This window comes from Papio anubis, chromosome 10 (genome assembly GCF_008728515.1).
Source record: "Papio anubis isolate 15944 chromosome 10, Panubis1.0, whole genome shotgun sequence".
NCBI lineage: Eukaryota > Metazoa > Chordata > Mammalia > Primates > Cercopithecidae > Papio > Papio anubis.
Window position 1 is genome coordinate 99,493,139 of NC_044985.1, and position 26,788 is coordinate 99,519,926.

At 40.5% G+C, this 26,788-nt stretch overlaps 1 long non-coding RNA gene across 1 annotated transcript in view; it reads right to left on the reverse strand.

Moving 5' to 3' along the window:
- Window positions 1-5,638: 5,638 nt before the first annotated feature.
- The window catches only part of LOC110740940, a 52,851-nt gene continuing 31,701 nt past the window's right edge, over window positions 5,639-26,788 (reverse strand). Inside the window, exon 3 of the long non-coding RNA XR_002516266.2 lies at window positions 5,639-7,706. This is a non-coding gene — a long non-coding RNA (uncharacterized LOC110740940). The remainder of the gene's footprint in view (window positions 7,707-26,788) is intronic.

Below are 26,788 nucleotides of genomic sequence, written 5' to 3' on the forward strand. Positions count from 1 at the left end.
GATTAAGCAGCAGGGAAATAATTTCAAACTCATATTTTTAAGAGATCACTCTGACAAATATAGGGAGATAGTAGTTAACCTAAGTATGGAGAAGATAGGCCAGGGAAAGTGGCCTATCTTTCCCTGGGCCAGAGAAGATAGCCAGGGAAAGAATAATAGCATAATATAAGCAGCAACTCTAGGAGGGGAACTTCAGATCATCGATATGGGCAAAGAAAGGAAAATCCACAGAGGAGACCAAGCTGGAAAGATTGAGAGAGGTGGCAATATCATGGACATCTAGGGAGTAGGGTACCACGAAGGACAAAGTAGTTGACAAGTCAAATAAATCAAAGTGAGGGGCCCTATAAGATGAATAGTAAGTTGGGTCCATGGTGCCAAATGATAAGGATTTCCCTGGTGAATTTTGCAAAGCTGCAAAAAGCTGCAATGAATGGAGGAGTGAATAGTGAACACTAAAAATGTAAATTAAAACCACAATGAGATATTACCTCACACTTGTTAGAATGACTTTTATCAAAAAGAAGAACTATTAGCATTGATGAGGATGTGGAGAAAAGGAAAGTGTTGGATGCTGTTGGTGGAATATAAATTAGTTACAGCCATTGTGAAAAATAGTATATAGGTTCCCCAAAAGACTAAAAATAGATCCAGCAATCTATTGATTCAGCAATCCTATTTCTGGGTATATATCCAAAAGAGTTGAAATTGGTATGTTGAAGGGATATCTTCACTTCTATGTCCATTGCAACACTATTCACAATAGCCAAGTTTTGGACTCAACCTCGATGTTCATCAACTGATGAGTGGATACATACACAGTAGAATACTACCCAGCCTTGAAAAAAAATCCTTTCATTTGTGACAACATGGATGAACCTGGGGGGATTTGTGCTGAGTAAAATAAGTCAGGCACAGAAAAACAAATACCACATGTTCTCACTTACATGTGGCATCTAAAAAAGTTGACCTTGGAAGTAGAGAGTAGAATGGTGATTACCAGAGCTGGGGATGGCAGGGGAAGAGGGAGGGAATGGAGAGTTGTCAGTCAAATGGTACAAAGTTTCAGATCGATAGGAGAAATAATTTTGAGATTTATTGTAGAGTCAGTAATAATGTATAGTATATTTCAGAATAACTAATAACTAAGTAAATTTCAAATGTTTCACCACAAAAAAAAGATGAGATGATGGTATTTTAATTAGCCTGATCTAATCATTTCACATTGCTTACATGTATCAAAACATCACATTGTACCCCATGTATGTATACAATTGTGATTTTTCAATTAAACTTATATTTATATATATATATATTTTTTTTTTTTTTTTTAGACGGAGTCTCGCTCTGTTGCCCAGGCTGGAGTGCAGTGGCGCGATCTCGGCTCACTGCAAGCTCCACCTCCCGGGTTCACGCCATTCTCCTGCCTCAGCCTCCCGAGTAGCTGGGACTACAGGCACCCACCACCGCGCCCGGCTAATTTTTTGTATTTTTAGTAGAGACGGGGTTTCACTGCGGTCTCTATCTCCTGACCTTGTGATCCACCCGCCTCAGCCTCCCAAAGGGCTGGGATTACAGGCGTGAGCCACCGTGCCTGGCCTAAAATTATATTAATTTTTAAGGCCAGACACGGTGGCTTATGCCTTTTATCCTAGCCCTTTGGGAGGCCAAGGCGGGTGGATCACATGAGGTCAGGAGTTTGAGACCAGCCTGGCCAACGTGGTGAAACTCCATCTCTAGTAAAAATACAAAAATTAGCCAGGTGTGATGGTGCACACCTGCAATCCCAGCTACTTGGGAGGCTGAGGCATGAGAATCGCTTGAACTCAAGAGGCTGAGGTTGTAGTGAGCTGAGTTCGCTCATTGAGTTGAGTATCTGTCTCAAAAGAAAAGAGTAATATTAATTTTTTAAAGAAAGATTATAAACTACTCTTAAAGAAGCATCACTTTAATAGAAGGAAGAGAGCCAAAGGATATTTTTCTTAAGATGAAAGAGACTTGGGCATTTTTATAAACTGAGAAGAAGGATGCATCATTAAAAAAAAAAAAAAAAAAAAGGCGGTTACAGATAAAGAAGACTGATGAGGAGGCAGGACAAGGAGCTGGCTTTAAACACATTGACTTCTTCTCTTACTGCAACTTTTCAGGCCTAAATTATATAATATCTTTCTAATGTAAAAAAAAGTTTTGTATTTTTCAGCTAACTGGGTTTAGCATGGATATACCATATGGATATTTGAGGTAAATGGGTTTAGCATGGATATATCCATTTGGATCTCTATCATAGACTCATCCTTGTTTTGGACTATGAATTCCAGTCTTCTTATTTGTACTTCTCTTCGACTCTTGTTGAATATTTGTGGCCTGTTTCTGTTAAGGACATTCATGGGTTTGATGGATGTATTGCTTTGCCTCCTTCCAGAACTTTCCCTGCTCAAAGTCACTGCAAATCCCAGATGCCCTCCATGGCAGCCTGCTTCCCATAACTTGAAACATTGTTGTTTTACATTAATGTTTGCCTAGGGTTACTAGTTTACAACAAATGTGAACAAAAAAATGCTAGTGCTTGCTGACAGGGTCATGGAGGAATTTCTGAAGAGAACATCCGTCAGAGGGAGGACTCTCCTTCCACAGATGCAGCACAGCCTTCTTTCTGTGAAGACACGGGATTGCTGAGTGCCGGAGGACTGGGGGCTCTGTACGTCCTGAATATCTGGCTGTGGTGATAGTGGTGGAAGTGGAAACGCCCCCACAGTTACCTTTATCAGTGAAGTAGAAAGTCATTTTATTCACAAAGGAAAACAGAAAGCTCAGAAGTAGTATGGAATGTAAAAGAAAAAGAACGGAGGAAATGAAAAAGGTCTTTTAAAGAAGGGTCGCTGTGGAGTGTGAATCAAATTCTTAGTGACCTTAAAGAGGTGTGAATTCTACTAAAATTATTTTTATTTCCTTTTGCTCACTTGACAATATTATTTTTATTGTTACATTGATTTGAGAGTTAGCCACATGGGGCCTTGTGATTATTTGGCCTTTACATGGTAAAATTAAAAGAGGAAAATTCGTCATTTCCTTCTTTTCTTAAAAAAAAAAAAATACAGGTGGACAAGCTGCAAAGTTTCATAAAGTCTCAACAATGGCCATGATGGAAACTGGGAAAGTTAGAACAAATAGACCAAGGCTGGGGGAATTTACTGAACTCTGGGACTCCCTTCCAAGTATGGTGATCAGCAATCCAAACTAAACTCACTAAGGTGTCCTGAAAAACATGGGGCCAATAAAAGATAGCGTCAATCTGGAACACAACCTCCGAATTGGGACTAAACCCCAAGTCAATGAACGGAGAATAAGCAACAAGTTATAGCTCCAGGGACCTGGCAAGAGTGAAGAAGGGAAAAGTCTACCGAAAAAGTCGTAGTTCAGGGAAGACTTTATCTTAGCAGGAGCAGGAGAAGGGACGCAGTTAAATCCATCCATGGGGACTGGGCAGGCTCGCTGGTGATTAGAGGAGAAACCTGCTATTCAGCCATTCTGCTTCTTCATATAGATGAGGCTACTTACACAGCTTCAGACTTAGTTAGGATTGGGTTGCCAGGGAGGTGGGGACATGCAGACACCAAAATGTGCTGCGTCTCTCTCTGTCTCTCTGTATCCTCCTACCCACATGATGTCTACTGCCCTTTTTGCAAAACTGCATTCTGCTTTGGTAATATCCCATGTCTTGGACCTTTGCCAATTGTCTCTTCTTTGTCTCATCTAAAGCATTCTCTCACTCTTTTCTTTTTTTTTAGATGGAGTCTCACTCTGCTGCCAGGCTGGAGTGCAGTGACACGATCTCGGCTCACTGCAACCTCCGCCTCTCAGATTCAAGTGATTCTCCTGCCTTAGCCTCCCAAGTAGCTGGGATCACAGGCGCACACCACCACACTCAGCTAATTTTTGTATTTTTAGTGGAGACAGAATTTCACCATGTTGGCCAGGATGGTCTTGATCTCTTGACCTCGTGATCCCCCCACCTCGGCCTCCCAAAGGCATTCTCTCTTTATTCCCCCATATAGTCAGTCCCTCAAGGTCTTGCCAAAGGCCTAGTTAGAAAGATTAAAAAAAAAAAGAAAGAAAGAAAAGAAAAACCCAGAAAAGAAATGAGTCTAAAGGCTGATATCCCTGTGGGTTAATTCTCCTAGATAACACTGACATTTTAACAAATGCTTTTAGTGCTAAAGAGGAAATACGTGGGAAAGCTTTTAATCATGGGCCAGGTGAATGGAATAGCTGTTTATCAAAACATTTATTAGATGTGTGTACTTCTCAAATGATGCCATGCAGATTTTTGCCTAATTTGTAGAGCTAGTTTGTGCATCCTCCATCTCTCTCTCTCTCCCTCTCTCTCTCTATTTCTCTCTTTCTGTGTCCCTTTCTTTCTGTCTCTCTCTCTCTCTCTCTGCCTCTATAGCTCTATTGCCCTATTTCTCTCTTTTCAGTGATATATATTTCTCCCCTTCCATACAAAGGTATTGTATTACTACATATTCTTCAGTATTCCCATATAGATTTTATGATAACAATTATCTAAAATGTACAGATTTGCTTGATTCTGTTATATGGTCAGATGTGTGTAACTATTTCATGCATGCTTAAAAAGAGTGAGTATTCTCCCAGTTGTTGGGTGGAGTGCTTATTAAATCAAGTATATTAATTGTGTTTTCAAATCTTCTGTATCTTTTGGTCTTTTTGTTCTTTGATATATGAATTGTGGATGGAGGCATGGTAAAATCTTCCACCACAACAGATTTTAAAATTTCTCCTTATAGTTCTGTAAATTTTTGCTTTATATATCTTGAAGTTATTATTATTCAGTGCATATAAGTTTCTTTCATGTGAACCAAAATCTCTTATCATTATATGGTAACACTATTTATTTGCAGTAATATTATTTTGTCTGATAATTATATAGTTATACCTGTTACATATTTATAGTATTTGTCTAATATATTCATTACTTATTGATACATAACAAATTGTCCTTAACAAGTAGTCGCTCAAAACGATAATTCACATTTATTATCCTCTCAGATACTGTGAGTTAGCAAGTCTGGAGAGACTTAGCTGGGCAGTTCCACCTTGAGGTTGGAGTTAAGGTGTTGGCTGAGAATAGTCATTTGAATGCCTGATTAGAGCCAGAGCATGTGCTTTCAACATGACTCACTCACATGACTGGCAAGTTGGTGCTAGTTGTTGGCAAGAGGTTTCAGTGGCCTTTCCACAAGCTGCTTGAGTGTTCTCATGACATGGTAGTTAGATTCCTTTAGGCAAGTGATCCAAAACAGACAGTCAAGTGGAATACCTTTTTCATAGTATCACTTTACCAGTTCTACCACTTTTTGTTAGAATGGTCAGACTTAAGGGGAGAGAAACTAGATGCTACTCTTTTTTTTCTTTTTTCTTTAAGACAGGGTCTTGTTCTGTTGCCCAGGCTGAAGCACAGTGGTGCAATCACAGCTCACTGCAGCCTCGACCTCTCAGGCTCAAGTGATCCTCCCACCTCAGCCTCCTGAATAGCTGTAACTACAGGCATGTGCCACCACATCTGGCTAATTTTTTTATGTTTTGTAGAGAAGAGATTTCACCATGTTGCCCAGGTTGATCTCAAACTTCAGGGCTCAAGCGATCACCTGCCCCAGGCTCCCAAAGTGCTGGGATTACAGGCATGAGCCCTGGTGCCTGCCCCTAGATGCTACCTTTGAAAGGGAAAGTGTCAAATAATTTGCAGATGTATTTTACAACTACCATAATGGTCTTTTGATATTCTTTTACTTTCCATCTTATTGTGTTCTTATGTTTTAGGTACACCTCTTGTAAATGAATATAGCTGGAATTTTATTCCAATGTAATAATTTTTATCTTTTAATTGGAAAATGTAGCCCATTTATATTATTTGTTGAGTAGTAATAAATTAGGATTAATTTTTAACACTTTTTTCTCATATGTTTTATTTTCTTCATATTTCCTGTATTCCTTTTTCTCTCTCTCTCCTTTCTTGCCACCTTTTGAAATTATTTTTCCCTACATTAAAAAATTTCCTCTCTGCTCATTTTGCAGTTATACATTCTATTTATATTCTCTTACTGGTTACTCTATACAACTGAGCATGCATATTTAACTTCCAATTCTGAAGTAAATCAATATCTTCCTTATAAGTTTGTGTTCATTAGAACTTTGTCTGTAGGATTTAAGAATTGGGTTTTAAGCAAACTTTTCCAGAGATTTGTATTTGCTTCCTCCTTAAGGCAGTACCAATATGAAACCACTTTAAAGCTGGGGTTGAGGACCACGCATATAGTGTGAATTCTGCACACAAATCTATTTAAGAGACTATTAGGAATTTTCAGAAGAGACTTCCTGTTTTCATTAGTACAAGTTTCTATATTTTGGTTTTTGCTTTTTTTCATTGTTGTTCTCTTGTGTTTTAGTTCATCCTTTAACTAAAGGTGTTCTTTGGGGATCAGTGGTCTTATGTAAGAAGAGAAAACTTTCCAATCTGACTTCTCCCTAGTGTGAACAATCGGTCTTGGTTGCCTCATTCCTCCCCAAAATTGGCCCACTGAAATCTGTAGAATACCAAGGATTGCCATTGCTTATCTCTTTAGATTCATGACTTCTTGCTTTTTTTACTTTTAAAGACTTCCTTATTTTCTTGTCAGCTTAGCCATATGCTTAAAAGAATTTTTAAAACTACGTTAACTAGGGAAGTTTCAAAATACTTTGCAAATAGAACTAACATTGAAGCCATACCAACAAAAGGGTGGCAGAAACTTGCAGCCTGAATTTAACCAGGCTGATTGTCTGCTAAAACAAAAATATTGACATTCTTTATAGGATTCAAATAAGACCCAGGGCCTAAGAACATAATATTTAAAATTCCAAGGATACAATTCAAAATTACATGGTCTATGAAAAACCAAAAAAAAATCTCAATTTACATGGGAAAAGGACAGTCAACAGACATCAATTCTAAAATGACACAGATGTTGGAATTGTTTGAAAAAGACTTTAATCAGCTACTATAAAATCCTCCAAAAAGTAAGGACAATACACACACTCCTCTGGCTGAGGAGATCTGCTGGGCCCTGCTCTCTCCCACTGCAGTGGGCCACTGTGATGACTCTTAGGAGCTCAGCTTACGAAGCCCAGGACAAGATTCCCTGTAAGACCATTTTCAGTTCCAAAGTTCAATGAACTAAATCTTAAAGGCATAAGAGTGCAAGGGATCATGCCATTCCTTCATGACATAGAGCAGAGGTATTCCTGGAGGAGAAGGAGAAAAGATCTCTCAACCACCATTCAACTGTGTCATAATTACTGTATAAAAATGCCTATACACCTCAGGAAAGAAGACAAGGATGAATTATAGATTAGAGTCTGTTAGGATACTTTCTACCGAAGTTAACAGAAGACTGCACTAGAAATGGCTAAAGAAATGGCAATTTGTTATTTCCTATAACAAGAAGGCAAAGATGAATCAGCGACTAGCTGACCTTGTCAAGGACCTGGGTGCTTCCTCCTTTCCTTGCTCTGCCATCCTCAGTAGAGCAAGTCTTATTTTGGCAGGCTGGCAAGTCTTATGTTCTTGCAAGATGATTCAGTAATCTCTTGTGCAAAAATGATCACATCCAGTGAAGAAAAGGAGCATTGCTTTCCATGTGGCCTTTCTGGGAAAGAAAAAAAAATGACTTTAAAGGAGAAGTTCCATGACTTCTACCATTTGCAATAAAAATGAGAACTGAAATCCAACTAAGCGCCCAGCTACCGACTAAATAGACACCATAACTCCTGTCCTTTCAAGGTCCTGTCTTTGTAAAGTGTATCAGTCAGGGTCTCAGCCACAAACAGACGGCATACTCAAATTAGGATAATCTGAAAAGAGTTTCATAAAGGGACAACTGTATTTTAAAAGATACGAGCAGAGGCCGGGCGCGGTGACTCACGCCTGTAATCCCAGCACTTTAGGAGGCTGAGGTGGGCAGATCACAAGGTCAAGAGATCAAGACCATCCTGACCAGCATGGTGAAACCCTGTCTCTACTAAAAATACAAAAATTTGCTGGGTGTGGTGGCGTGTGCCTCTAGTCCCAGCTACTCAGGAGACTGAGGCAGGAGAATCGCTTGAACTCGGGAGGCAGAGGTTACAGTGAGCCAAGATCACGCCACAGCACTCCAGTCTGGCAACTGAGCAAGACTCCATCTCAAAAACAAAAAAAAAAAGATATGAGCAGAGAGTGGGGAAAACACAGAATACAGTTCAATACTCCAGGGCTTTCACAATTCTCTCCAATCCCACACACACTTCAAGAGAAGAGAAAGGGATGGAGGCAACATTACTAGAACTGGAAGGAGAGTCATAGAGCAGGAGTCAGCAAACTTTTTCTGTAAAGGGCAAGAGAGTAAATATTTCAGTCTTTGCAGGCTTTGTTTCCCTCTCAACTGCTCAGCTCTGCCATGGTAACACAAAGGCAGCCATAGACAATACGTAAATGTGTGAGTGTAAACTTTATTTACAGATATTGGAATTGGAATTTGATGCAATTTTCATGCACCATGTGAGGCGGAGGTTGCAGTGAGCCGAGATTGCGCCACTGCACTACAGCCTGGGAGACAGAGCGAGACTCCGTCTCAAAAATAAAAATAAACAAATAAGTAAAATAAATAAAACAATTTTTTAACCACTTAAAAATGTATGTAGCTGACAGGCCATGCAAAACATGGTGGGCTGGATTTGGTTCATGGGTCATGATTTATCCATCCCTCCTGTCAAGAGGAGCTGTGAACCTCAGCCAAGGGAAGCATTCACCCTTAGGGATACTGTAAGGGAGAAGCCACAGGAATAAATAGGCTGACCTCATTCTCTTCTCATTAAAAAATCCAACCAGAAGCCAAAGAGTAAGCAAACCCATTAACGTGCTCCATATAGGTTATCCTCCCAAGCAGAGAGCTGGGTGGAGAAGGGTAGAGAGAGCATCTGGAGAACAGGAGACACCTGGCACAGCACTTTCCATGTTGCCAGTTTACTACTCTCTGTTTTCTTTAGTAGCTCATAAACTCGTAGAAGAAAACAGAGCAAAAGGGTGTTTGCTGTGCTTTATTCTTTGGGGGCAATAAGGCAGAGAGACAGGAGCAAGACTGTGTCCTATCCTGAAACCAGACAGGACAACTCCAAAGGACAAGATAGGATGACATCAGCTCTAATGAGAAGTGGAAAACAAGTCAAACTCTTGGCATCTTGAACAAAGGAAAAAGGAAAGACAGACACTGCCAGATGTTTCTGATGTTGAATAAGGGGGCGGGGGGAAACTACATGTTGCTGTTGTGTCAAATCCTTTCTTGATAACCCTTAATAACCCAGGTACCATCTACCTCTCCTTTGAAGCTCTACAGAATTAGGGGCCTATTTTATAGCAGATGTTGGGCTATAAACATTTTTAGTATATATCTTATTTCACTATATTTATTAGAAGTTTCTTGCATGCAAGTGATAGAATACAACTCAAATCAGCTTAAGTCTTAAAATGAAAATTAAAGGAAGAAGTCTGAGTTATAATCTGATGAAGGGTTGACTAGGCCAGGTGGGGGGCCCATGCCTATAATTCTAGCACTTTGGGAAGCTGAGGCAGAAGGATTCCTTGAGCCCTGGAGCTGGAGACCAACCTGGGCAACATAGTGAGACATCATCTCTGGAAATAATTTTTTTTAATTATCTGGGCATGGTGGCACACACCTGTAGTCCCAGCTACTCAAGAGTCTGAGGTGGGAGGTTCAGCCAGTGAAGTTAAGGCTGCAGTGAGCTGAGATCACACCATTGCACTCCAGCCTGGGTGACAGAACAAGACCCTGTGTCAAAAAAAAAAAAACAAAAACAAAGAAAGAAAGAAAGAAAGAAACAAAGAAAGAAAGAAAGAGAAAGAAAGAAAGAAAAGGAAAGAAAGAAAGAAAGAAAGAAAGAAAGAAAGAAAGAAAGAAAGAAAGAAAGAAAGAAAGAAAGAGGAAAAAAAGAAAAGATACAAAAGAAAAGAAAAAGTTGACTAAGCCACTAGAATGGCAAGAAGCAGACAGCTCTCAAATTCCTGGAAACTGGGGATATACACACTACCAAATCCTCTCTATCTCATCTGTGATTCTTTCTCTTTGTTAACATAATTTTCTCAGTGCGGAACAGCTTTCTCTCCAAGGTACACAACCTGCATCCCAGTTTTACATCATGTAGCCAAAATTCTCAAGAAAAGGAATCTGGTCTCGTTTGGATCATGTGATCATTCATGGACCAATCAACTATGGTTGAGTGGTAGCTGGGAGCTTATTAAAATTCCTTCCTTCCTTCCTTCCTTCCTTCCTTCCTTCCTTCCTTCCTTCCCTTCCTTCCTTTCTCTTTCTTTCTTTCTCTTTCTTTCTTTCTTCTTTCTTTCTTTTCTTTCTTTTCTTTCTTTCTTTCCCTCCCTCCCTCCCTCCCTCCCTCCCTCCCTCCCTCCCCCCCTTCCTTCCTTTCTTTCTTTTTTGAGACAGATTCTCGCTCTGTCGCCCAGGCTGGAGTGCAATGGAGTGATCTCAGATCACTGTAACCTCTGCCTCCCGAGTTCAAGCAATTCTCCAGCCTCAGCCTCCTGAATAGTTGAGACTACAGGCACCCACCACCACTCCCGGCTAATTTTTCTATTTTTAGTAGAGACGGGGTTTCGTCATGTTAGTCAGGCTGGTCTCAAACTCCTGACCTCAGGTGATCCACCCACCTCAGCCTCCCAAAGTGCTGGGATTACAGGCATGAGCCACCTGTCTCATAGGTATCTGTTCCTCATATTTCCGCATGTGAGAACTTGAGGGCAGGACTTTTCCTATTTTGTCCCCACAGGACCCAGCACAATGTCTTACACATGGCCCTCCATCAGTATTTTTAGAATGGAAAAATTACTTTTGCCGGTGACATTTCCCTTATATCAGTGGAAACTTACATGCTCTGGATAATGTTTCAAAATTTTCATATTAGTTAAGATTATCTCATAACTTTTCTCCTATTTTTAAAACTTTGGAAGTCTTATTAATGCAGCTGACTATAATAATTAAAGCACAATTTTTTAAATAAAGCAAATTCTGATACCAAATTCTGGATCAAACCAAGACAAAAAGGAGAATAGCTATCATGTCAGATTACCTTCCACTTTGAGTGTTCACAATTTAATTACCATATGGCTACCAACTGATTATTAAATCAGTTGGGTGGAGAAGGATTGGACTGGGTTTATACCTATCCAAATCCTTTCACTTAACATGACAAGTAGAAGTAAAACTAAGATAATACCCAAAAACTTCAACCCGATTTTAAGTCTGTTGTTTGGATTTATACCTATCCAAATCCTTTCAGTTAACATGACAAATAGAAGTAAAACTAAGATAATACCCAAAACCTCAACCAGATTTCAAGTTCAATGTATTTTCTCTGTAATCACCTTATTGTCTTCTTCAGTGAATTTTGTCTCATTGACCAAAATTCCTCTTTGGCCTCATCTTTACCTTCAATGTCTCAGTTCTGATTCTCTCTCTCACACTATTGGCCTCCTTCTCACTTAAATTGCCTTCTGCCAAATGGAAGCCAGAGTCAGTCTTTTCAGTAGGGATATCTTTTATATCCCTCCATTTTCCATCGATAACAATTTCCCCGATTCCAGTTCTACAATATTTTATGCCAAGCGTCCAAGCATTGTCAGAGAAAATTCTAAAATTGTTATGTACAAATGCATACCAAATAGTTTGAATGCATACTTTAAAAAATTTTATTGCAGCCTGTTTTTTTTCTCACCAAAATTGTTACCTACTCTGGTTTTAAATCTTGCTCCACTGCCCTATCCCATCAAATAATCTGATTAAGTGGATTTTAGTCATCCAGGATTAACTTCCTCTTTTTAAAATCTTAACTTTAAAATTGCACTTTCTCAAAGAATGATGTGCCATTTGGTTTACCAAAGACTACTGTTCTCTTTGTAACTCTATCCTGTTCTCCTAACCTAAGACTTTGTGTCTTAGCTCAGGCTGCCATAACAAATGCAGCAGACTAAATGGCTTACACTAGAGAAATTTACTGTCTCACAATTCTGGAATCTGGAAGTCCAAGACCTAGGTACCCATAGTATTGGATTCCTCTGATGCTTCTCCCCTTGGCTTGCAGATGGCTTTTCTCTTGCTGTGACCTCACATGGTCTTTACTCTGTGTCTCTGCACACTCCTGGTATTTCTCTGTATATCCTAATCTCCTCTTCTTGGACACCAGTCAGATTGGATTAGGGCCCACCCTCATGTCTTCATTTTAACTTAATCACCTCTTCAAAGGCCCAATCTCCAAATATAGTCACAGCCTGAGGTTCTGGAGGTTGGGGCCTCAACCTATGAAAAAATGAAAAATTACTACTCGACACTGCAATTCCTCCTGAAGGGTTTAGCACCTATAAAAAGAAACATCAGGACTTCTTCCAGGCCTTTGCTATTTATGTAACAGAAACTTTGAGCAGATTGGTGGGTTTTGGACATGAGCAAGTGGGCCAGGAACTGAGGTGTATTCATCTTCAACAAATATTTACTCTATGCCTATAATGTGGTGTCGGGAATCGAGAGGGGAAAGACCAAAATTGTTCTTCAATAATAGAGCAAAAAGAATTTGGAGTTCTTGAAGGCAGCTTGGAAGGGAAAGAGTGAGGAAGATGAAATGGAGCCAACATAGGGTGGGAAAGTTCAGGATGCTGCCTAGGCCGGGAGTGCTGGTGATAATATCCCCAGAGGTAGAATGGCCAGAAGCTCTTTCTGAGCGGCAGCAGCGAATTTTAAGTTGCTTTCATTCTTAAGACATAAATGCTTCTGTATCTGCAAATTTTAAGACTACTGCATTTGTGGGATCAGCATGTGTTTAAACCAAGGAAAAGGGCTGAATTTCATGTCTCCACTGAGCCACTGTGGAGGGAAGACAACCAATCAGTCAGCTTGGTGGAAAGTTTTCTCACATAGCACACATACAGTAGAAGCAGAATGTTGGAATCAGAGGTAAGCACAAAAGCATAAGTCACCTACGAATTCACAAAAAATTCTGAAGAAGGAATTGGGCATTTAAAAGTTTTATTAAAAAGCATTTAAGTCATGTAAAAAAGAAAAAAGGATAAATACCATAAATTTCCAGGTAGACACACCAGCCAGCCTAAGAAATGCATTATCAATGTATTTGAAGCTCCCTGTGTTTCTTCAATATTGTTTCCCTCCCACTCCACTCTAGATATAACCCCCATCTTCAATTTGATGTTTGTCACCCCCAAAGTCATTGGATGTCCCACAAATAGCAAAATAAAGTTCAGTTCAATCTTGTCTATGTCTAAGGCAATTCTGACATGTGGTTTATGAATACATAATTTGTGCATCCCTGATGCCAGGCAGCTACTTGGTATATAATATGTTCAAATCAGATAATAAATACACATCAACACAATTACACACACACATACACACACACACATACCTTTATGTAAAGCATTTATACATAAAAACATTGTAGTTATAAATGTAATATACATAAATATCTTGACTATTTCAAGGTATTCAGGCTATCTGAGGTTTATTCAATTCTATTTCATTTTAACAACTAAACACAAATCAATACATTATCTGTTTTTATAAAAACAGTCTTCTTGGAGCTTAAAAAATTTTAAATATGTAATATACTCTGATTTCCCTGAAAGCCACAAACCAATTTTCTTCTCAGCACTAGGCACCCAATTACAACATTTAAAATTAAAAGTTACTGTGGGTTTTCTGCTCAGTTGCAATTAATTCTGAAATTTATGTTTAGAAGGACATGTTTTTCTCAAATCTCTCAGGTATCAATTAATTGTATAAGCATGATTATTCATTGTTTGAGGTAATCTAAGACACCATTTTTCTTTGTGAACATTGAATACTTTTATTAGCAGATATCACATTTAGAATATGGGGCTGAAGGACAGGAAACATGCGAAATTCATATATTCTCAAGTTTGTCCAGTGTGTTTGGAGAAAAGTGCTTAATTCTCTTTCTTTTAAAAGTTAATACCAGCAACCAATGAACTGTATCTTTAAACACTAAAGCAGGAAATGAGCTATGTCCTTATCTGAGGAACGTGTATTGCGTGATTGCTGATAAACACAGTGCTGTTTCTGGAGGTGATTTGCAAAGTCAGAGTTATATACACCCATAAAGTATCACTGCATCCAAAGGAATCTGAAGAGTCAAACTCCAAAAGGAAGGGGAACTCCATCCCAGCTGTCTCTGCTGCAACATGGTGGAGCATGTAAAGTCTTACAAACTCACCCCAGTTAGGAAACCGATGAACACTTGAGGGACTATGGAACATTCGGTACTGTGCTAGGGATCCTGAGAACCACAGACATATTAAGCAGGCATGATCTTTCCATAAGACACAAGGCCATTGGAGGAAATAAGGCACCTATAAAGGAGGGAGCCACCTTTGAGGTTGGAATGATCAGGCAAGGCACAGGCTTTAGGGTCTGTTTTAGTCTGTTCCTGTTCTCAAATATTTTATTATAGTAGCAGGACCAGACTCAGACTCCAAACCCAAAGAACATAAATTTGGCCTGACACGGTGGCTCACACGTGTAATCCCAACAGTTTGGGAGATAAAGGCAGGAGGATCGCTTGAGCCCAGGAGTTCGAGGCTGCAGTGAGCTGTGATTGTGCCATTGCACTCCCGCCTGGGCAACAAAGCAAGACCTCTCTATAAATAAATAAATAAACAAACAAACAGAAATTTATTACCCACAGTTCTGAAGGCTTGGAAGTCTAAAATCAAGGCACTAGTAGATTTGGTGTCTGGTGAGGAGTCATTATCTACTTTATAGATGGCGCCTTCTTGCTGTGACCTCACACAACAGAAAGGGTGAACAAGTTCCACTGAGCTTCTTTGATAAGTGCACTCATCCCATTCTTGAGCTCATGACCTAATCACCTCCTAAAGACTCCATCTCTTTAATACTGTTGCACTGGAAGTTAGGCTTCAACATATAAATTTTGAACCAATATTCAGACTATAACAGGTTTTCCAAAATATTAAATAATTTTCCAAAATATTAATATTATTAATCCTCTAATGTAGGATTTCAGGGTGGATTACTTTTAGGTAAAGAATCACTATATACAAAAGCATGATGTTTATGTCAGGAAAGGATAAATAGATTTGCCTGGCTGGAATAAAGGATTCTGGTAGGGCAGTAGAGAAAAATAGGTAGAATGGGAAAAGTAGGTTGGAGCCAGAACATGGGATCTTCAAGGCCAAATCGAAAGTAAACAATAGGGAATCTTCTCTGGCCCCATTTTTTGTTCTTTTTTTTTTTTTTGTGAAGAGAGGAACATGATTTAAAAAAAAAAAAATTTAAGGCATTGTATACAGAAAAGCCATAGTAGAATAAGATGTGTAAATCCTATTTTTCAGGTTTCTTATTTTTCTTATGTTCCACTCATGAATAATGTTGTCACCTCCTTTTGATACTTTGAGACTCGAAACTAAATCATCTTCAGCTTCTCATTTGAACTTCTACTCCACGCCAAGTCCTCATAATCTAATTTTCAGGTACTTTGCACAGTATGCAGCACCTAGCATAATCATCTCTTAGTAAGTGTGTGTTGAATCAACACCTGAGTTGGACAATGGGTTACATTTCTGATCTCCTTTCCTTTCTTTCCTTCTCTCTACTGCTTACTCCGTTCTGGCCCTTCTATTTGGACATTTTTACTCATTTCTCTCCTCTCCGAACCATCCTGCATATGGCAACCAGTGTGATTATTCTCCATCATATGTCAATCATATCACTACCTCGTTAGTAAAACAAAACCCAAAATACAAAAAGTCAATGGATTCTTACAGGAAGAAAAGTACAGGATCTATGAGGACAAGTTATTCTGGGATATGGCTCCAGCCCATCTTTCTCACCTCACTGCTTAATATACTCCCCTGCCTATTCTGTGTCTAATCCAATTAGTGTCTTCCCTAATTACAATGATTTCATTAGGAAATCAGATGAATCCTAAATTTTCCACCACACTGATGCAAACATCGAGCTGCCTTCTTCCTTCACCCCACCAGGAGATCTCAGCTCATCCACCAGCCCTTTGGAATTAGCAAAACCAAGGTAGAGCCAACTAACTTTTGCCCCAAATCTGAAGTGTAGAGTTTTATAAACCAAAAGAAATAATTTCCTTCACATTGGAAAATGGGAGGGAGGTGAGGGGGAGAGAGGGGTGGGACACAGAACTATAAGATGAAGGGTGGGAAGAGGGAAAAGTCAGAAATAAGATGCATTCAGAACCCTTCAAGCTGCATGGCCCTCCTCAGTGTGGTATAAGGGACAAGTTAATCAGATGCAATCAAAATTCCCAGCCCTGATCTGCATTGCTCCATGGTGTCTACTCAATCTTTAAGCAAAACAGTTTTATGAATCTTCCTTTAGTTCACTTTGTGTCTGGTCTGAGGAAGGACACAAGAAGTGAATGGTACTCAGTCTCTGACCAACATATAGAGTGCCTGCAAAGTTGAGTTAAGCAGCCCCATGGTCTACCTTGTTGTGAATTTTGAAGTGCATCCATGTGCTACAGAGAAAGAATCACAAACAAGAGGTCTTCTGGGCTTCCTGCTGTGGGGAGCTTTCCCTGGCAGCAGTGGGAATAAAGGATCTCTACAGCTGAAAAGTTTTTCTTTCCTTTTTTTTTTTTTTTTTTTTTTTTTTTAGACAAGGCCTTGTTCTGTTGCCCAGGCTGGAGTGCAGTGGCATGATCATGGCTCTCTGCAGCCTTGACTGACCTCCCGGGATTCAAGCCGTCCTCCCACCGCAGCCTCCCTAGTTGTTAAGACTACAGGTGCACATCACCACACCCAGCTAGTTTGTTTTATTTTTTTTTTATAGAGACAGGGCTTGGCCATGTTGCCCAAAAGTTATTTTCATTGAACTGATTTTGAGGAGGTCCCCGGGAGATAAAGAGTAGAGTTAAGGTGGGCTTGGTGGGGAGAGAGCTTGTTAAACACAGACCCTAGAGACATGTCCATATACTGTGAGATTACACCAAGTCAATATTATGAATCAGACTTTGCTTGTAAAAGCACAGCTATGGGCCTTGCAGTGTGGCTATTTCCGCTTTTCATTTCATCTTCTAACTCCAGAAGGAAAAGGAACTGTCTGTGTGGGTTTCCTGCTAGATGTATTACAATATCACATTCCTTTGGAATTGCCTCACATTCTTGACATAGTGGGAAATGGGAAATTCACCTAGTGAAGCAGAAACTCACATCTCCTAAAACTATCATCAAGGAGCCCTAAGTCCCCTTAGAATTCACTTCCAGAGTTTCCCCATGTACTGACCAAGGGCGTGCTTGACATGAAACCAGACACGGGAAGTTCTCTGAGGTCCTGCTTTGTTTCTGTCAGATTACAAATTCCTAGAAGACAAGATCCATGTTTCTGCCTAAGTCTGTGTGCTTAGTAAATGCTTGATCACTTAGTTGGTGCTGTTAAGATTTTCTCAGACATTTGTCAAGCAGATACAGCCTTTCATGCAGTCAGGTACTTGTTTATGTGATCTGACTTCAAAGGCCAGAAGGGGGGAAAAAAAACGATGTTCAGTAATTCTCAGTTGATGAGTGAGAAACTCCTCAGCTCCCTACCTTCCCCTTCATCCAGCTATAAGACTTAAAATACAAACAATAGTCACTCTTTTCTTGTCTGTTAAACGTAAAATGTTTGCCTCGGAAGGTTGAGACTTCCCTAAATCACATAGAAAATAATTCTATTCAATTTGGATAATAAACATTTATTTATCCCCTTCTATTTGCAAGGCATGTATAAGGTTTTTGGGGTGAGAGGGCCACCTACAAGTCTTGAGCTCATAGCCTAGAAAGCCTGAGGCTTGGTGGTGTGTATCCTGACTCAGCTGCTTCCTAGCTGTGTGACTTTAGGCAAATGAGTGAACCTCCCTGAGCCTGTCTTCCCGACATGTAATATGAGAATAATAATAATTCCCACTCGCAGGACTGCTGTGAGGATTGATTAGATAATATCTGAACTTTACACAGATCTTTACCCATGGTCAGGACTTGATGACTGACACCATTATTACTGTTTTTATTGTTCTGGTATTTGCATTTGTTCTCCTTACTGTAATGACTGTTGAAAAAGCTTTCCTGAGATAGGAGCAGTGATTAACCCGCTGGGTCAAACTGCATTTGCAGAGTAGCTGCTCAGTCATCTGTCTGGGCTCTAAAGACAAAAGACAGAAATTTTTGGCACTAGGGTCTAAACCTGGGAGGAAGCACACCACGCTGAACAATGCTGGTGAAGGGTCACAGCCACTGGATATTAGGAAGGCTCTGGGTGTTGGGGTAAAGAAAGTACTAGAAGTACTTTTTCACTCAGAAAGTACTAGAAGTACTTTTTCACTCAGAAAGTACTAGAAGTCACTGAGGAGAGATCTATCAATGCTGCCCCTTCACTTAGGTCCAGCAAGAATCAGTGGAACAAGGATTGTGAAATGTAAGCACTTCTCCTGCTCCTCTACTGAGTTCTGGAGGTTTGAGAGCAGCACAAATAGTTGCTTTGTGTCATTTCTGCGACTGGCTCCTTCCTTTTTCTTACTTACAGGGAATTCTGTAGGAGTGCAATTTGAGGTCAAAATACATAAGCATTTAAGACATTGCTTTGCTTCAAATCCTTGAACAAATATTAACTTATTCATCATCTCATTACCCCTGAGAGTTGGGAAAGCAGAGCCCAAATAGAGGTTAGAATGTTATAATCCCATCTATAAATTACAGTGCTTGTCATATTTACTAAATGAAGGCTTTAAGATTTTAGGAAGCTTTTCTAAATGTGATCTCTCTATCCCTATCATAGGATTTGCTCAAAATGGATTTGCAAAGAGAAAAAAAATTTAATGTCACACTGCCATGATAAGCCAACCAACCATCTCATAGATCAAAGGAGAGAGGCAGAGAAAGAAAAAGGAGGAGGAGGAAGAAGAAGAGGAGGAGGAGGAGGAGGAGGAGGAGATGGAGGAAAGGAAAACCAAAAGGAGGAGAAGCCCCTTCTTACTTTGGATTAGTGTTAAACTAAATAGTTCACTATATTTTAGCTGGGAAAACATTAGTTGAAAAGATATTTGTCAACCACGAACATCTGAAAGGGAAGCACTCCAAAGATTTTCACTGTTTATGTTCAAATTACAACATGTGCAGACAGTTGTGCAACTGAAAGTCCTTTCAAACAACAGCTACAAAAGAGATTGGTCAGTTAGGACAGGAATAGAAAGTGGAAACTTAGAAGACTGGCTACTCCTTGTGTATGATCGCTGGGGTGAGTCTGCGCTGGGAAATTTTTACAAACGGTGTCCTTTGCAGATATGAGAGGGGGATGTCAAACTTCTGAGTGATCACTGTGGGTCCCCAGTTTAGACATCTTCTCTGGCCCAAGGTGGCACTCATTGTTCTTTTTCCATGGGACACAAGGACCTTACCATCCTTCCATCTTATAAGCCTTCTGTCATGATTTTTCCTTCATCCTAGATAGCCTTAATTTGGGCTAGGTCTCCAGGTTCCCCCACTTTCTTCTGTACCATCCATACCCCTTACCCATCCTCTGTAAATTCTTTTCTAGGGTTTTACTGAGAACTACAGAGAAATAGGCTGGGGAAAACAGACATGGGGAGTTACATAGTTAACGTACACTTTGACATCACCTAGTCATTTTCCTGAGTATATAGATAACTATTATTACTGGTTATAAGGTCCACGAGAAGCCTTTATCCTTTTCTGGAAACCAAGAAAGCATCTGCCCTCACTCAGTCCTAAGGGGAGAATCTTTATGGGTGAAACCATAAAATGGATAATGAGAAATTCTGATGTCCTCAAGCATACATTCAGATGTCCCCACTGAGCATCATTTGTGTATCAAGGGAACTCCAGAGAGATGATCCACAATTCAGTGTGTCCCTTTGGCCATAGAGAGGTCACCTTAGTCTGGAAATAATGATGATAATAATGTTAAAGAAACCTAACTAAACAAGTCCTTTTTCTCTATCCCATGTAATGTTTTATATCTGACCTCATAGAGGACCAGCCTTACTGTTTTGTACTCTTCTCTGCAGCTGGGTAGGTAAACAGAAATTGAGGCTCCAGGTTGCCTGGTGGTTCACAGTGATGGTGCTTTTCAAAGTCCTTTGGATGGACAGGGAACCGGTTTCCCCACCACCATTTCTGACTAGCACTTCCCCACCTTCCCTGAACAGATGATGCACTAAACCCTGGTGAGGTTTCTAGCCTTCAGGAAACTGTTCCAAGGCTATCAAGGAATAGGGAGATGCAACTGGAGCACTCTACATCCCAAGAAGACAGCCCTCCGGTCCTCTCCCAACATCCTAACTCTCCCCTTTCATTCTTTCTACATCTTCTTTGCCTTTACAGCTCTGCCTCATTTAGTCTTTCTGATTCTATCACCCTTTCCCTGGATGCCCAGTTGCTGGTTCCTTTCCTGTATATTTCAAATTCTGGAGGCTCAGGCTGAAAGTCAGTAGCTTTTGTGTCTGCTCATAGAGAAGAATGGGATCTAGACTCAAAAGGAGAGTGGGTACAGGTGCAGTGGCTCACACCTGTAATCCCAGCACTTTGGGAAGCTGAGGTGGGCAGATTACCTGAGGTCAGGAGTTCAAGACCAGCCTGGCCAACATGGTTAAACACCATCTCTACTAAAAATACCAAAAAATTAGCGGGGCGTGGTGGTGGGTGTCTATAATCTCAGATACTCAGAAGGCTGAGGCAGGAGAATCACTTGAATCCAAGAGGTGGAGGTTGCAGTGAGCCAAGATTGTGCCACTGCACTCCAGCCTGGGTAACAGAGTGAGACTTTGTCAAAAAAAAAAAAAGAGTGAGCTCTGGTTCTGCAGATGAAAGAGACAGTAACAGGGGGCAATGCCCCAGGATGGGGTTGGATTTCTCCCACCAAACCTACAATTATGCACAGTTCATAACCATAAGGAGTCATTTCCTAATGAAGATTATGTCATTAACGCCATCTGAAGAATGTGTATGCCTCCTATTCACATGACTTTGACCCTGTTTGGGGGATATGATCATCTCGCCTTATATTGTCTGAATTGAAGCCCTCCATGACTTGATGTCTCCAATAAGTCTCCTCACATTCATGACAAATGTGCCTGAACCATATCTCTAATCCAAGGCTTTCTCACTTGACACTAGTTACCTTTTACTAGCCACAATTATAAGAATAAGAGCAAGCATGCATTATCTTGCTTCAGTCTCACAATAATTCCACAAGGAAGGCATCCCCATTTCTTGAGAAGGACATTGAACTTAGAGAGGTTATGTCATTTGCTCAAACTCACACAACTTTGCCAGGGTGGATCTAATTAGAAGCAAGATCCATCTGATTGTGTTGTGTCTGGTATGTTCCATGGTGCCACTGACAACAGCATGGCACAAGGGCACCACTTGCCCTGTCACACCTGAGACAGGCATTACAAGTTGATTACGACACTTCTCTCTGGAGCTAGTCTGTGTTTACCTGCAGAATGCTCATCAACAGCCCCTGTGGGTTGATCAGAGTCATTATGTTGGGTTGTTATGTAGTTTGCAATCTCTGTCTCAGGCCATTTCTCCACCAGATCACTTCAGCATCAATACCACCTCTTATCCCTTAATGGAGACACATCACCAAAGGGCAATCATCACATGTCTCTGAGAGTGGCTCTCCTGGTCAAAAATCTATCATGATAACTAAGAGGAACATTTGTCTGTGTCTTAGAAAAAGCCTTAACTACCTCTTCAAAGGTTTGGCAATAGGAGGTTTCTACTGAAGATAATAAAATGAAACTTGCAGCAGCTCAACTGTCCTTGGCCACAACTTTTAGCTCTAAGCGCGCGCGCACACACACACACACACACACACACTCCATTGCCCCTACTTCTGCTCACACCTTGCATGTGAATTCAGAGGGCAGGTGAATCACATCACTCTTACTAAAACCCACTCCATGCCCAGAGTGTCATCACACTTTAAGGGACCTCAGTGAGGGCAGTAAATGTCAACTCCATTAGTCTTTCCTTGCAGAAAGAATGACTGAGGCCCAGACAGGCAGGGGGGTTCCATATCACCACTCTCAGTTACTGACAGAGGCCATAGCAAAATGTACGGCTCCCAGCATAGGGCCTTCTTCTTCTTCCATAAAATGCACCACCTTGGACAGTCAAAAGAAGTGATTTAACTTCTACTTTCTTCAAAAACCATGAAAACTCAACACTTCCATCACTGATGCAGGGAACTACATAAAAACTTTGTCCTCTTCTGAATTGAAAGATATCATAGTAAAACTAATGCACAATATCCAAGATTTTGCTCCTTGATATAAAGTTCATGGATCATTCTAGCAAAATTGATGCCATATAGTCCTGATTTGTATATTTTAAAATTTTATCACTGTGTTGCTTGCTCAACAATTACTTGATACTCAAGGTTTTCTTTTTTTTTTCGTTTTGCATAAATAAGTACATGAAGCCTTTCCCCCTTAAAAATTGGAAGGCAAGCGAGGCCAGGACTAGGTGTCCTTGGACACCGAATGCTGGAACGGCCTCACACATAGATGGCAAATAGGGCTTTAGTATGGCCAAGTTGGCTATTTCCACTTGTATTCCAGCTGCCATGCCACACCACCTCACCTCTGCCCATCCGCCCCCAGATCTTCAGTGGTGGTGAGCGGGAAGAAGGCTGATCTCATGTGTCTACCAGAGATGTTACTCATAAATGCCCTCATAATTCCCAGATGCTCTCATACTTTCTATGGGATAATACACTATGTCTTTTTCGAGCCAACACCCTAATTCTGCAAATGATATTCACTGGTGCCTTGAGCAGGAGGCAAAGAGGCCCACAAAACTCTCTCATAGGACCAAGACATTAGGTCCAGTAGGAGCAAACCTGCCTTCCAGCCAGACACGCAAACCATCTCACACTCAGTAGAGTCTGAGAAGTCATCTTGAGGAGCTCAGGTAGAAGATGCTTCCCTTGTTAAAAAATAAAGCACACACACAAAAAAACCTTCAAAACTCTTGTTCATATGATGTGGATCAAGATCTATAGTAGATAAATAAGAAAAGAACTGGCCTAGGGCTGCCAAATTCTTTCTAAAACTGGGATTCTTTTCAGTTCTGGGGAAGATAGAGTTGCACTGGAAGAGAATTTGACCCATTGAAAAATAACAGTTTTATGATGCTTTCCTATAAGTCTAGACTAGCAAATGGGCCAGTTCTAAAAATGTCTTTGTATTTATGCCTTGAGAGATATTTATCTACATTGTAGGGTTTTTGGAACAAAGAGAACAGTTTCCTTTTTCTATAAAGTTTGGCGTCATTATTATTTTGAAAGATAACCATGCTCACCCATTGCCAAATGACTGCTGAGTTATGCTCTCTCTATATTTTTTAAAGAATTTGCTTTTGAAAAGAAGGTGGAGGGGGCTGGGGATGGAGAGAGTAATCCACGTCCTGTCACCCACTCCCTTCCTGGCTGTGAGAAAGTTGTGTGCCTGGGAACTTACAGTTTGTTTTCGATAATTCCATCTGGTTTGAAACCAAAAAGGAGATATTTGTGGAGAACAGACCACAGCGTGAGAGGGAGAAAGGCTGAGGGGGTAGGGGTATAAAAATCAGACAGCTCAGCACTTGGCTCCAAAGGAGCTGAAGGAGAGAGGATTCCACTGCGTGTATATTTTCTCTTTCACGTCTCACTTTTGTTCTCTGCCATCAGGAAATGCAGTAGACATTTGTCACCAGCATCTCTTTGGAGACTTCAATGTTCCTTCCTCCCAGGATCCGAAAGGGGACTTCAGACACGTAAGAGTCGGATTTTGCAAACCAGCAGAATTTTTGTGCAGTGTTTATCAGACAAGTGAGAGGCTGTGAAAGAAGACTTTGGGAAAGAGCTTAAACAGTTCATAAATCAGATGTAATTGAAAAGGAGAGGATCTCCTTTCTGAGAGCCATGAAAACCTTTCTTTTATAATCTCCTTAGTGGGGCAGAATTATAATGTGTATAAGGGCCAGGGGTCTAATGAAGTCAGGTTGCCTTGGGTCACTCAAGGTAATTTGTTTTTTCTGGCCAAATCATGAAACAGAACTGCATTCTGCTCCCTGTTACATTTATATGATAGCATCCCTTTTGATATTGTCAAGTGTGTTATGCCGGGTTGCGTAGCATTACTGATAACAAAATTCTTTGGAATTTTTTTTTTTCACACACCAAATAACAGCAGCTGAAATCAGTTGGAGTTCTTGGCTGACCAGGAAGTAAAAAGTGCTTTTTATATGAAAATCCTAAGAAACCTTAGAAACATGATGCAAAGCATCTTTACCCCTTTTACTTTGAAACTGGTAGAATTTATGTAACTTTTGAAAATTATATTTATTATACTGATAAAAATACAGTTTCATATGAAGACTAGGAGACCCCAAAGGGTCTTGCCTAAGATTTTCATTTGAATTTAGTATATTATCAGTTGTCACAGTATAAGAGGCAGGTTTGGAGGATTGATAGCGTTCTTAACTTCAGGGAGAATCTAAGACACCAGGAGCTCAGAAGAATGGAGTCTCAAGACATCAGGCAAATACCGAAGAGATCAGAGCCAAGTTCTAAAGGGCAGCCATTTCCCAAATGTCAACCAAGAGCAAAGCCAAGAGAATTATTATTTCCTAGTTGTACAATCACAGGAAAAGCCTGATCAAAGCTGGAGTGCAAGTTAAAAAGTGTAAGGTACTCAAGTGCTAGAGTCTGTGTCCAAGCCCAATCAATTGATCATTAGTTGTTTTTAACTTCAACGTTTCTTTTGCAACAGCACCTCTTCCTTAAAGTAGCAATCTTAGCAGACTGCCACCTTACATGATGCATCTTATCCTCCAAGGACAGTAAAGACTCTGCACTACCAGACATTACCTAAGAAAGATGAGAATTGACATGCACATCACAATTGCATACACAACACAGAAATTATTGAATCATGAGATACACATTCCGGTGTATGACATATTGGCACATGACATAATCTGGGTTCTTTATAGACCCAGTTGTTTTGGGTCAATCTAGATTATCAAGAGAAGAAACTCCATGCTTGGCTTTATCTTGTACCAACCACCAGAGCCCTTGCTTCTGAGCAGGAAGCAGCTGGGAAATAAGCTCTTTCTCTTAATGACTTCCAACATAGTTCTCTCAAACCTTACTCCTCCAGAAGGCCACCCTCACCCGGCTATGGCTACTTCAGAATAAACGTGGCCTCTGGTATAATAGAGCAGAATCATCTCCTCACATTCTATTTCCAGCCAAATGCAGTACCTCAAAAGCTGGTTCTGTGATTTATTTGGCCCTTGGTAACTCCTACTGAAAGTGCTGAAATGCCATACTGACACTTCAGACTTACAGCCACCTAGACTCCAAGTAAGATTTATCTCTGACTGGAGGGTTTCTCCTATTAAAAATCAAATAGTGTACGGTGCCTTCACCTGCTAGGTAATCTATGCCCTCATGGGAAGAATGGGAGCAGCAGACAAGTGAGTGCAGGAAGGAGAACCAAAGCTGTGTCCATGCCCTTGAGGAAAGAGAAATTACACCAGACAAGTTCAGTGGAAACTTTCTAATGAATCCATCAACTTCATCTTGTCTAAGCAGAGTCATAGCTAGAACAGTGACTGAAATAGGAGAACCACGTGCAGGGGTTCAGGGGGAGATTCCTCTGAAATCGCAGCTGGAAGCATTTCATAATAGTTCTGGTACTGCACCCATGGATACTGTCACCTCTACTCTTTCTTCCAATCACCATTAGCAGATGCCACAGGATTCCTACTTCTGAAAGTTTTGGGGCCCCTCAGATGGAAGACCGTGAGAAGTCTGTAACTTCTCACGGCAGCATCTTTAACCTTCTGCTAAATCCTGGGCTGCCAGCTGGCAAGGCCTATACTCTTTAGTCCTGCGAAGAATCACGTATGTGTCGCTGAAGGTAGATATAAGTTCTTCTGTTTTAACCTGAATCATCTGTAGCACCAGATTAATACAAATTTGGCAAAAGAGGAAATGTTTACAATTCTGCCATGCCACGAATAGGAGTTTTCCACCGGGTGTATACTGCTTTTACCAAGGTGTGAATATTTGTCCACTAAAAAAGACCATTCAGTACTGTTGATGGATGTCCCAACACAATGCCAGACACAGAAAGTTCTTTGGTGATCACTTTTGATAACACTGAGTGGCTAAAGGTCTTCTTTCACATCTTCCCCCACCTCAAATCCTGAAGGCAAGGTCTCTGGAATTTGAGACTGTGCCCTCACATGCCTCCAAGGCACCAACAAAGCAAAATGAAGGGTCTGCACTGCCTATCAGTTGACCCAACACTCAGCCCACATTGGAGGGAAAGGGGTGGTGGGTTGAGGATGTCTTCTTCCTGTCCAGGACGCAATATGGTCAACGATGAAAGGAAAGAGATGCTGGGAGCAAGTTTGCATTGAAGATATATTTCTGTTGCTTTACTACCAACCCTGGTTATAAATGATGAAATTATAATGGGTCTATAATAGTTATTTCCCATATAGCTCTTGTCTATACATACATAAAATTAAAAATAATAGAATACTTCCATTATTAACATGTGGTGACAAGCATTCTTCATTTACAATTTTTAT